This window comes from Leptosomus discolor, chromosome 15 (genome assembly GCF_034619465.1).
Source record: "Leptosomus discolor isolate bLepDis1 chromosome 15, bLepDis1.hap2, whole genome shotgun sequence".
In the NCBI taxonomy this organism is placed as follows: domain Eukaryota; kingdom Metazoa; phylum Chordata; class Aves; order Leptosomiformes; family Leptosomidae; genus Leptosomus; species Leptosomus discolor.
The window spans coordinates 10814399-10827973 of record NC_141405.1 but is presented as its reverse complement, the minus strand read 5'-3'; the positions used below and the strand labels follow the sequence as shown (position 1 = coordinate 10827973).

General features: G+C 50.9%; 1 pseudogene; it reads right to left on the bottom strand.

Annotated features, from left to right (window-relative positions):
* Positions 1-7035, bottom strand: LOC147414425 (tektin-3-like; annotated as a pseudogene).
* Between the last annotated feature and the right edge of the window lie 6540 nt (positions 7036-13575).

The following is a 13575-nucleotide window of genomic DNA, read 5'->3' as shown; positions in this document are numbered from 1 at the left end:
TCAGCTGAGCCCAGCCTAAAAGTAACCCAGCAGCCGTGCAGTGTTGGGAAAGGTCTTGCGCATCCCCATGCACTTCTCCTGGTCAATGAACAGCGAGTTGGCTTTGGTGGCCAGGTCATGCTCCAAGATCGACTTGGCATGCACCAGCATTTGCAGTATGTTCTCGGCGTCTCTCAGCCGCTGCTGAAGGCTCTGGATCGTCTCATTGATTTCATGGACCTCATTGACGAGGCTGGAAAACAGCAAGAAATGCCCATTAACAGTCCCGTCACGGGGGTGGTTTCTAGCACGGCGTTGGTGATGGGCCCCTTGGGGACAGGATTTCCCCCTTCAGTGTGCTCGGAGTAACTCAACCCCTCATTTCTGGCAGATGCACGGGAAAGGCGAGGGCAGAGCTCCTCCAGACCTCCGTGGGCAGGCATGGTTAAGTTTGCTCTAAGGCTTCGGCGATGTGCAGCCTCATCTCCTGGAGCAGCTTGTGCCACCGAGAAGAGGGATGAGCAGCTGTGGTTTCCTGTTCCTGTTTGGTTTTGCGGGTTTGTTGGTTCACCCACCCGGATCTCCCTGTGCAGCGTTCCTCCCCACACCCACGGATGCACACACAGCAAAATGGGGGAGCTGGGAGAGGCTAAAAGTGAATGTGAAACAATTGGAGGATGGAAAAACCCAATGGCATGCAAGGGCTGGGTTTATATGGCTTCTAAAAAGCTTCACGTGGAGTCATTCCCAGAGGGCTCCTAGGAGGAGGGGTGAGGTTTGGGGTGCCTCACCCCTCACATGGGGTGCTGTTGGGCACTCAGGGCAGCCTGCTCCTCCACGGCCCCTTGGGGTGCAGTCCCAAAGGGCTCACTATGTCCTTGAAAGGATTTCCAGTGTCCTCAGGGGAGGTGAGGACAGCCCTTACTGCTTCTCCACATGGTGCATCCTTTCTTGCAGTGACCCAAAAGGAAGCAGCTAAGTGCTCTCAACACAAGCCTGTCAGAGATTAAAGGGCTTATACTGCAAAACTAAGCCATCCAACAGCTGGGAAGCAGGCAGGAGAGTAGGTGAGGTTTACCCAAGTGGGAAAAATCCATCCCTTCACGGGGTGGTATCAGGCTGTACCCGGCCATGGCGTACAGCCTCCTTCGTGGGTGCAGAGCTCTTCTACCACCCCGAGGCCGGGATACCTAATCATTGCTCTTGATTATACCAGTGCACTTATGGAATGACTCTTTGGGGAAAAAAAAAAAAAAAAGATTAATTTTGTCATCCAGTGATGCTCCTGAGCGCTACGACCAGTCACTCCTCAAGGACCCTCCCAGCCCTGGGTCCTGCCTTACCGGAGCTGGGCAGTGTCCCGGCACAGCTCCACATTGGGTCTCCGCGTGCGCTCATCCAGCCGGGTCTGAGCCACTTTTAACACTAGCCCATTGTCCCTAATGGCTTTTCGGATGGCTTCTATGTTCATCTCGATCTGGAAGATTTCCTGCAGTGTCTGGCATGAAAAAACCGCATTCATAAATTAAATGATATATTCTCAAGTGACCACATCATTTCCCTTTTCTCCTGTCCATCTGCAGAAAAAAACAAGTTGAATAAGCAGACCCTGGGCTCAGACCCCTGTCGCTCTGACACATGCCAAGGCACAGATCCAGCAGATTTCTTTTCAAGGAAAAGCCTCTCTTTGCTGTTGCTGTCACATCGGAGGAGATTTTGGAGCAGTGATGGATCTATTGAATTACCAGCTACCCAAAATTACTGCTTGCAGGAATTGATCATCCATCAATAGCAACTCATAGAGGGAAAGTTTTTAATGGATCCTCATTTAAAGACGTGACATCAGCCTGCAGAGCTGCAAGCCCAGTCTCTGCTCAGTTAATCGATACCGTGTCAAGCTCTTTTCAGGAAGCTTTCCATGAGACCCAGCAGTCCGAGCCAGGTGCCCATCACTGATCTCCACTTCCCCTGCTTGGCAGAGCCATGCGGGAAACACACGGCTGACCATGCAGCAAACCTGGAGCACTGAGCCTGAAAGCATGTCCTTGGAGGAGAAGGGAGCCTGCAAACCCCCCGGCAGGCACCCCAGTAGAGGCCCAGCAAAGACTTTCTGCAGGGCAGCCAGCACTTCTGAAGTAACTACCAGGAGATGCAAACAGCATTTCCACCTTCTGCTTGAAATCCCTTTGCTGCTGGGCACTAGGGAAATAAAGGGTCCCTTGAGAGGAAGTTACAGTGCCAACTTGTCCTGCTCCAAGGAGAATGTCCCCAGTACTTGGAATTTCAAACAGATAATGATACTATAACCAGCTCCTTGTAGCAACCGTTCCTCTTCTTGGGCCAGGTCTGTGTGGAGAGTGGTGTCACTGGGAAGTGACGGTGTCACACCGAAAGGGAGGGGTTCAGGCTACCTTGGCCAGGTGGGTCTGAATCTTGCTCTTGGCGTCAGCTGTCTCAGCGATGCGGTTGGCAAAGGCGACGTTCACCCTGTTGAACTGGCGCCACATCTCGTTGGCCGTCACCACCAGCAGGTTCTCGAGGTTGTCCCGCAGCTTGGCGGAGGCCGCCCGTTCGCTCTGGGAGAGGAGAATGTTGTCGTCCGAGAACTTGGCCCACGACTCTGGCACCGAGATCCTGGGGAGGAGGAAGGAGAGGCCTCCAGTAAGCCCATGCTGCTGAAGCTGGCCATGGCCAGGCATGCCATGGGAGCAGTGTGGATTAAATGCAGGTTAAAGCTACGCTCTTAATTTGACCACATGAAGGTAAAACACCTGGACTATGCTTATGAAATGATGACATGTTCATGAAGACAACTGTGGTACTTATGAAAGCCCAGACAAAGCAAAGATTCCCCCAGAAAAATGAAGATTTTAGTCAGACCTCATATTTACACGTTCGAGCCATCTAAGTGCCAAGTGATTCCCAGCTTCACGTCGACGCGCAGATTGCAGTCAATTAATTTTGCTCATAACTTATCTCAGTTTCATACTAAACTGAACAAGCATTAGATAATATTCATTTCCCTGTCTGTGCATTCACGATGAAGTTCACGCCTGTGCAGTAGGCCAGAACAAGGTCAACAAAAGACTTAAATACCACATAAGCCCCATTTAAAACATGCTGGTTCTCGGCACATTTTGCCCCCTTCTGAATTTTAGCATCAATCCTTTGCAATTCATTTGCAATATGTCTGAGCTGTGAATAATTATTCAAATATTAGAAAGATTGAATCAATCTATGCCCCTCCATAAACTGCACGCGTCCTTGTGAGCAGCAGATATATTCCCTCAGCCCTTTGCCACTTAGCGCATATCTCTGCGAGTGCTGGTTTAGGTCACCATTCATCTACTGCAGAGCCGAAGCTGAATTCCTGGCACCCAAAAGCAGCTGAACCGTATCCCAGGACCATGCTCTCTATTTCTTTATCTTCTGTGTCATTTCGGCTCCCTGCCAGGCCCTCTCCATGCAGGGGTGAACCCCCCAGACGTCACGTCAACCAAGAGCGCTCATGCAAGCACTGACACATCTTTGAAAATACGCATAAACTTAATGAGCTGTGCAGAGGTGTTGGGCTGAGTTCATTTTCAGGCTGATCTCTGAACCCTGATATAATGTGTAATTAGGTGGGACTCACTTTCACCCACTGCGTGTTCAGCATCCAGCTGAAAGCAGAGGGTTGTTCTCCCTTTATGGTGAGCAGGGAGAAACGGCCCCTCCAAGATGGGTGTTTCCAGGCAGGATGGATGTGCCATGCAGAGACACATGCCTTTACAGTGGGCTGGGGACAACCCGTTCCCTGCCAGGGCGAGGCACCGCGCATCCCAGGGACAGCTCGGTGCTCTCGTGCTGCCCAGCGTGCACTCACGTGGCGTCAACCCGCTCCACCCCTCGGAAGTAGCTGATGCCATCGGAGGTGTTCCTCAGGTGGTGGCACTTGTCGTCGATGCGGTAGGCTGTCTGCTTGTTGGCCAGGTCCCTCTCCAGCTCATGCTGGGCTGCCCTGTTGGACCTTCAACACACAAACAAGAGCCATGGGTGGGGATGTATGGGTGGAATGGTTTCCTCCCACCTGGGCAGCTACGTGCTCCTGTGGGCGCCACTGCCCGCTTCCCATGGAGCCTGCCCAGGTTTTACGGCTGTAGGGTGTGGGCAGAGGTGGGGGTCTGCCGGGGTTTCACATCGCAGCTGCAAATGCAGCATGAGAGAAGGAGCTCCTCCTTACGCGAGCTGGGCTTTCGCCTTATCCAGGTACTGCTGCATCCTCTCCTGGCAGGATCTGATGACGTCGGCTTCCTGGGCAAAGGCAAAACATGACCCCATCAGTATCCATGCTCAGTTGTCCTGGTCACACTCATCCCCTCAGGCTTCTCCAACCGTGCACACAGCAAGGACAAAGCAAACTGGCAGGGAGTGGAGAAAGTGCCCCCCAACCCCAGAGCGCTCACTTGTGCAGCTGAGCCTGGGCGCAGCGACCAGGAGGGGATGGGAGGGTGCTGTGGCCACAGCCATGGCCTCCCACTTCACTTTCAGGGTGGGTTGCCAAGTGTTTTCTCATCTTGACATCAATGTCAAGTGATGATTAGTTCCACTATAGGAGACAGGGACAGATCCTGACCTGATATGAACAGGCATAGAGGTTCTCTGGACCAGCAGCGCTACACATCCCCATCCCCAATCAGCATCTGCCCTTTTTGCTCCCCAAATGTTTTCTTCTCCAGGAGAAATCCCATCCATCTGGGACAAGAGGAGATGGACTTGAGTTTGGTGTAACTTTCTAAGCCATTTCTAAGAAACATCCAGCTCCACCGGAGGAAGGCATGTGCTGCTCTCAGCTCACTTGACTTCAGCACAAATCTATCGCGTTTGTGAAGCCCCAGCTACTGGAGGCAGGTGATTAGTGCTCCAAAACCATAATTTTTAAGCCCTCCTGTCTGCAGGAGCCAGCTGAAAAGCATGGCCTAAATATGTCCGAAACACTTAAAATCCAAAATGCCATTATGGAGATAACCAGCTCCAATTATTTTCTTAAAATCTCATGACCCTTAAACTAATCTTTCAATTTTTTTAGGGCCTGACTCATAAGAAAAAATCTTCTAACAGAGCAGTGGCTTCACAGTCCCAGGGGCTGCAGTTTCCTTCCCAGTTTCGCGATGCCTTTGCAGTGATTGTATTTTGTTGTACCCTGCGATAGGATCCCATCTTCTGTGCCAGCTCTCATCGTGTTTGCTTTTTATTCATAATTTAAAGCAGCCTATATAAAGGCAGGCAGGAGTGCGCGGTTTTAGGACTGCTATAAAATGCATTGCCTAAGCACACACAGTCTTACTGCGGCCACGCTGCTCTGAGCAAAGCAAAGCTGGGGGTAGATGTAATATCTTTTATTAGACCAAGTAACATAGTTGGGAAAACCAGACAAGCTGTCGGGCAGACACTGCCTTCTCCATATCTGTGTGTGTGCATGTGTGCGTAATATATATGTATGTGACACAGATATATAGAGATATATCACATGTATGTGACAGATACTTATAGATCCTGTGCCGGCAGGGCTCTGAAAGGCAGGAGAGTCCCACAAGCTCCTTGAAGAGGGACAGAGGACCCTGATAGGCTACACAAACACACAGCTGGTTTTCAGCTATTCCTGCCTCTGGCAGGGCAAGTCTTACCCACACCGTGTGGGCACGCTGCTGCGTGGGGGAACGTCGTCCCCTGGCCCTGCAGGTTTTGGGGGTTTGAAGAGTTTAGCACCTCACAGGCACTAAGGAGCCAGAGAGGGAACAGGGCTGCAAAACCTGTTCAGAGTAGTTTAGGTAAAAATAACACATGATCTGTGTTGACAAACTTACCACAAAGAGCTGTTTCTCCACATCATCATGGACCAGGTCAATGCCCATCCTCTTCTCCCGGTGAAGCAAGCACTCCTGAGTGACCTGTTGGGGACATGCCATCACTGCTGGTTGCAAATCCCTACAGGGATGGTCCCCATGTCAAGTAATGTAAGAAATGAAATTGTAGGTGGGCACAGAGACGACAGCACGGGAAAAAAAGTGCCCAGGGCAGCTGGTTTAGCTGACAACGAGCAGCCGAGCTGCAACATCAGCATTAAATCAACGTGGGGGAGCACACGTGTCCCTGGCGCAGCCACAGCTGAAGGCAGGGACCTGTGTCAGGCTTGAGGCTGACCTCGCCAGAGCCTCGTAGGAGGACATGGGCTTTTGTCTCCCAAACCAGGATTTTGGATGTACCACTTATAAAAATATTTGGTTAAGCAAATACTGTTCTGATGTGCTCAGTACGTACTGATAGGGGAGGCAGCAGATGGCAAGGCATTTGTTTATTACTAACTTAACTAATGGTCTCTTAATAAAAACTTTCTAGACGTTACGGAGCTGCAATGAAACTTAATTGGGCGTCTGAATGGCTGCAGATGTTTCAGCAGTAGGCTACAGCTTGCAGCCCACCGGACAGGGTGCTTACCTGGAGAGGGGCCTCTGTCTCAGCCAAGGCTCTCTCCAGTCTTTTCTTCAAGTCTGTGAGTGCGTTCGTTTCCCCGATCATCTCATCCAGCTCATGGCAGAGCTCTGACTTCCAAAATTCTATCTCTTGGACACGATCTCCCAGGTTTTTGGTGCTTTCTACTTGGGTCTTCTTTGTCTGCTGATATTTATCGTGAATCAGACGGGAGGTATCGACTCTCAGACACTCGGCATTGCGCCGGGTAGTCTCCGACTCTTTGTAGTTGGTCAGATTGGACATGTACCAGTCGTCAGAGGTGTACCGGCTGAAGAGGGTTGTTCTGTTGGAAACAAAAGGAAGCATCTTGCTTGGGGGTAACCCCTGGGAGCTTTTGGAAAAGGGAGCCAAAGTTGGGTTGATGGCAGCTGCTTTGTAGTAGGCTCTGGGCATCCGGGGGAGGCTGAAGCTCTGAGGCAAGGGGTAGTAAGGAAAACGGTTCTTATAGCTTGAAGCCATGGTGCTGATGGCAGGCAGAAACTTGGTAGGTGTTGATCTTGGATGGGCATATGTTGCAGTTAAGGGAGATCCAACCAGCTCCATTCTTGAACGCCGCTATTCAGGTATGTGTCCTGCACAAAGGAGACAGAAGAAGACAACCTCACTCAGTAAGCTCCTGCACTTGCGCTACTTCTTACAGCGACACACGCAACTTAAAATACGAAGAGCGATGCACACAGCACCCACACATCGCCTGGACAGGCCTAAAACTCTTGAAAGCAAATCCCTTCTGACAGCATCCCAAGCATTTTTATATATAAGGATTTTACTTTGTTGTCAGTATCTCTCATCAGGTCTTGGAATGTAGAGAGAAACAAATCATGGCTACTAAGGAGAATGACAGATACTGTGCCTTCATTTTGTCTGTCCGTCCAATGAAACTGTAGTTGCTGATTCTCTGATGTTCATTTGTTTCTTTTGGCCAGCGTTTTTGCTGATCTTATAGTATTCCTGCTGTAATTTCCTCTTTAAAAGTTCCATTACCAGCCGTGATAGCTTTGGATGCACAGCTGCTACCAACCCAGCGTGGTTTGTGGGTGAGGGAATCCATCCTCATCATCTCTATTTTCACTTGCAGTAAAAGCTTGAGTGAGGTGTCCGCAGGTGAGCTGAGCTTTGCTTAAATTTGGACTATATCCAAATTTCACCCCCCACCTGCACCCACCCCCCCCCACCCCCCCCCATTTCAACCTAAAAAGAACAGCCATCTCTGGACTTGCAAAGGAAGAAAAACATCTCTGGCTCACCTGCTGTAAAACAAATGCACTTGGAAAGGAGATATCCCACAAAGTCTTTTCAGAGCAGCTCGTAAACACCAGCCTTGCAGTAACCCTAAGGGGAAGAGTCACACAGGAAGATTTTGCTACCAATAACTGTGTAAGGCATGTGGGTGCCATTGCTCTTTTCAGATTAAGGTTATCAGTCAATTTTATCAGAAATATAATGCAGAGGGGCCACCGAATGTACCTGACACACCTCATCTAAGGACAAACACTCAGGAGGGTATGCTGTGCTCGGTGTGAAGTTTCTGTATGGTTACAGGTGTCACCCACGGGCAGAATAAGTCCCTATAGCTGTTGTAGCCAGGTGCTGTGTTGCAGGGATGTGTCCTTCCCCTAACACCATCCCATCCCCACTGCTCCCAGCCTGGCTCGGAGCCGCAGTGAAAGATTGGGACGCTGGTGTGCTACAACAAGATCCCTGGGTGGGAGGGGAGTTTGACCTGAAGCATGTGCTAAATCCTATTTGTCACAGCATGAAATCAACTTTATTCCTTTAAAAATGGGATGTTTGCATGAAATAAACTCACTTTTATTCTAGAACAAAGCATCGACAGAAGCGATCACGTGGCTAGAGGTTTAATTGCTCCTCCTGGGCTACCCTAATCACTTTGCATGTGTAGGCGAGCTGAGAGAGACTGCCTTATTTTTAAAATCATTAAACCCTTGGGAAAGAGAGTTTCTTTCATTTTAGTCACCTCTGCAACAAAGAATGCCTCTCTCTACACAAGGGCAGGACGAAGGAGTCACAGTTTCCTACTTTCCTTCCTAAAGGCTTAAAAGGCGATGGATGGGAGGCACACGGAGACAGGCAGGCTCTGCCTGGGAGCTGCTGTTGCTGTACACCGAGGGTAACCCTCCTTCATGCCGGACGCTCGCAGCCCATTGACTCATTAAACTGCACGTTTTCCAACATCTAGCTATGGGGACAGGTGACCTAAGAGACTTCTTGCGTCACCTGTGCCTGTAGCAGTTTGGTGCATTCAGATGAACAATGTCTCAGAATGCAGCTATTAAATTAGAGAACGGCGAATACAGGAGAATAACAGGACCTTCAGTTCGGGCAAATCGGAGAAAAATAGGGATGAGTCAGAGGGCAAAAGTGTACAGCCCGCAGCTGGGAAATCACTGAACTTTGAGGACAGTATTTGCAAGCCTTGAGCAATTTTGGCCATGCTGGCATGGGCTGCCCCAGTACCTGACTTGAGAGCAGCATAGCTGTGGGCACCGAGTCTCGCCCCAGGATCCAGCCTGGCTGAAGAGGCTGTGGGATAGGCAGCGGGAAACTCACACCCTCAAATTTAGCAGAAAAACTTTCACAAACACAACCCTCCGAGCCAGTTTGGCAGAGCTGAGGATGAAACGTCTGTGCTCAGGTCCAACAAAAACCACTGTGTGTGTCGGTTCCCACAAACCAGTCACTTCAGCCCTTTTGTCCCTGCTAGGGACAGGCGACTGCACTTTCCTTAACTCCGTGCCACTTATTTATACGTGAGAAACAGCATTCCGAGAGTGGGAGACTGCTTCCCTGGCTCCTACCCCTGCAAATAAATTATTCCCTTTCAGCCACTGACAGACACATATTTAAGAACTTGGGAATGGACCAGGGTTACTTTCCCCTGCATTTCCAGCTGAAATAAATGTCCCTGCACCCTCTTGGGATAAGTCATCCCAGGGTGCTACTTTCTGCCACCCCTGAACACAGACACACCACGGGAGCCCCCAACCACCTAGCTGGGGTACACTTAGGCGACATAAGAGATAATGCAGAAGATCAGGAGAAATATCTCTGCTTTTTTAGTCCTCCCCTTGCTCACCCTTAGCTGCTTGGATGCGGGGTGCACTGCGGAGGCTTGAGGGTGCCCCGGGGGCTGCTGCTCACTGCTGTGCTGCCAGGCTCGGTGGCAGCTCTGCCAGGCACTGCAGTGTCCCCGGTGCTGTCAGTGACATAAGAAGCGGGTGACCGGGTGTTGCCCGGGCCGACTCCCTGCAGCTGCCATGGCAACCTGATGCAGCCCTCGGGCAACACAGCGCTCTCGATGGGCAACCCAGGGCCAGCCCTGGGCAAGAAAATACCCTCGTATGGCACCCTAGTTCCTGCCCTGGGCAACCTACCGCTCTCGCTGGGCAGCTTTGTGCAGCCCCTGGGCAAGCAGGTGCAGCTGTTGGGCAAGTGTTGAGCAGCTGGACAATGCTCTCAGTCATGGGGTTTAGTTTTAGGTAGTCCTGCAAGGAGCAGGGAGTTGGACTCGCTGATCCTTATGGGTCCCTTCTAACTTGAGATATTCTATGATCCTCCATCCCTGGCAGTGCTCAAGGCCAGGCTGGATGGAGCCTTGAGCAACCTGGTCTGGTGGGAGGTGTCCCTGCCCATGGCAGGGGGGTTGGAACAAGATGATCTTTGAGGTCCCTTCCAACCCAAACCATTCTGTGATTCTATGATCCTATGAACTCACTGCCCTCAGTGGGCAACCCAGTGCCACTCCTGGGCAACTTAGTGCAGACTCTGTGCAACCTACTGCCTTTGCTGGACAACCTGATCCTGTCCCTGGACAACCCCCGGTGCCATCAACGGGCAACCCAGTACAGCCGTTGGGCATCCTAGTGCCACCCATGGGCAACCGTGTGCCACCCAGTGCTCCTGATGGGCAAAGTAGTGCCCTCATGGGCAACCCAGTGCCTGCACTGGTGTTCCTGGGCCAGCCCGTGGCCCAGCAGAGGCTCCACTGGGGCGGGTGGGTGCACCAGGCGCTGGCACCCCAGGTGAGAAGATGCACAGTGTCCCCAGGAGCTCCACCATGACACAGCCTCATGCAGCATCAGGGCATCACACACCAGTCACGCAGCGACATCAGGGATGTTTCCTGGAGAGGGTCCTTCCCCAGTTATTTCAGGCTTTAGCCTGAGAACAGGCACTGAAACGGGAGGACCCTGGTAGTGCTGATGGCGTCACGCTCTGGGCTGTGCAAACACAGAGCGAGAAGGGTCTTGTCCCCAAGGGCTGCGATCTAGCCTGCCGTTAGAGGCGATCTTCTGATTCGGGTTTGTAGGTCTGTGATCTGGGCTGCTGTGTCTCTGGACAAATTACCTGACCCGTTCCCCAAAAGCAGAGCGGGGAGATGCACAGTGGTGAAAGGCAGGCGGGAGGCGTGGGGGTCACATAACTGCACCCGAGCTCCTCCGTGAAGGTGGGAGAGCAAAACCACCTCGGCTCCAGTTCTGAAAAGGGTGCCAAAAGCAGCTTTTTAAGCACCAGAGAAATATCTGAAACTCAAATCAGGGAAAAGAGTAGCCTGCGGGTAACAAAGCCTATTTTGGCTGAGAGTTGTGGATTAGAAACTGTGGAGGAAACCCAGGGAGAAGAGCACATCACTCCCGTGCTCCTCAGACACTTCTTTTCTTGGAAAGGTGCATCAACTTAACAGAGCAGGGCCTTGGAAAAACATCTGCTGAGCACGTGGTCTCATGGCAGCTCTCGGGACAGGGGGCCGTGCTGCTCCAGGGAGCTCACGTGAGAGCACTGCAGGGAAAGCAGGAGGTGCCGGATGGCGACTGTCCGGGCCAGGAGAGGAGAAAGTGAGGATGGCCACAGCAGAGCCCTTGGGGTTTTGCTGGAGAGACGTCACTGCCGCCCGACCCGGCACAGGCCAGGGAATTGCACAGTGCTCCCCATCAAGGGGCTCGAAAGCTGCCCAGCTGCCCCAGCTCAGCCTCCATACGAGTGTGGCTGGCAGTGGTCATCACCGCCTAAATAAAAGCAGGCGCCACGATAAATTTGAAAAATATTTTGTGTACAAACAAGATTTGCCACAGGCTGTGCTGAGAATACTGTAAGATTGACAGGTTGTGTAAACACTGGGTAAAAAAATGTGGATTTCTCATTTTGAATCTATTCCGTGGGATAACTTAAAACTCTTACAATGCTTCAGCTTGAATTTCTAGAATAAAATAATGATAATTCAGGAGGGAAAGTGGGGTTTATATCACTTTAGCTCAGATGCTAGTCTGACAAGGCAGTGGTGGACTTTGATGACTTTGCTGAGAAGGGTCTAAGCCTCATTTACCTGTGTCTGCGGCATCACCTGAACCAGCCCATCACGGGCTCTGCCACCATCGGTCCAGCATACACTACACCATCCCCTTCCCCGGGCCGGGTGAATGAAACCACTCTTCAAAAAAGCATTTTCAAACTACACAAAAAGACAAGATTTTCTTGGGGATGAACTTGTTTAACCCCAAGACTTTGCTCTGTCATCACAATTTTAGGGATTTCCGTCCTCTTCCCTACCCTGTTGATTCAGACCACTAGCAACGGAGGATTTGAAATGCAAAGGGGAAGGGGCAGAAACCTGCGTTACCATCAGCGAGCCCGCAGCTCACGTGGGGCTGGGGACAGAACAACGGGGAAAAAAATCCTCGTTTCAGACAACTGTGCGACTAGGGAAGTAAGGAGAGCAATATATGGTTTGACTCACATTTTATGGAGAACCTATAATGCTCCTCCAAACAAACAAACAAACAAATAAAAATATATAAAAATACACACACCCAGAGAGAAAATAACTACTAAATAAGTATTTCCAGCTGAAGGGCTGGGGGAATGCTCTCCACTTTGAGAGCTGGCCCCCAGCTGGCAGCGAGAGCAGAGCTCAGAGGGCTGCCAGGCTCTTGCCCTTTCCCCAGCACACGGAGGGATGTGCACCGAGCGCGGCTGGGTCTCAGCCAGGCGGCCGGGGAGGAGGCAGACGCATGCCCCAGGAAGGGGTGCTGCTGCGGGTTACTGAGCCTCACGGCTACCACGCAGCAGGGCTGTGAGAGGAATGGGCCTTTTCTCCAGCGTAAAACGCCGTTTGGATCAAAATGCACTGAAAGAGTGGTCTTGTACCTTTTCTGATAAAACTGGTGGAATGGCTATCTGAAAAGCCATTTCAAGCAGAAGAAAAACAGAAGGGGAGACATTTAACTTCAGCAAACTTCTAAAACAAGAGGTCTAATACATCTTGGAGACATTGACTTACTTTTCCTGCCATTTCTTTTCCACCAAACCAAGAAAAATTTCTAAAATATTTTAGTCCTGTCTGCGTTCATGCCCAAAACCCGACTTCATCCAACTTTTTACTTTCGACTCTAAGCCAGTTGTCGTCACTGATAGAGTCAGACTGAAAGCACTGGAGAAAAGCCCACTGGCTTCAACGAAACCAACATTCACCCACTGACTCCAAAACCAAAAAAATCCCAACCAAGCTTCCTGGCGGGGACATGACTGTGTCAGAACATATTCAGATACTTTCAGAAATTGTGATTCGCGCTCATCTCCTGCATGCTGACAGCATATAAGAGGAGCCAACCCGCTGTGATCTCCTGTGTTGAACCTACAGAGGACACAGATCTAAAACAGCTTTGAGCCACATTTTTGTCCAAGCTATTGAGTTTTACACTTTTGGCTTCAGCGGTCCAAGGCCTGAGCCCTTTTTTAATCTCCTCCAGGGTGCCAAAAGCGGCTGCCGATGCCCCGAGGGTGATGATACTCCATCCCCTGCAGCTCCCCACTGAGGGACACAGTGGATGCTGCAAGTCTGCACGGGCTCGAAGAACAACTGGAACAAGACCCTGTGAAACAAATCCATCGGGGGATATTAAATTCAAAGACAGCCCTGTCAGCTCAGGAAGTCCTTGAGATACTAATTGCTGGAAGCTGGGAAAGTAGACTGGGAAAGTATCACAGGGTGCTTGCCTTGCTCTGGTGCTTTTATCTAAGCGTCTCCTGTTGGCTCTGTCAGAGGCTGAATCTGGAGCTTTCTGG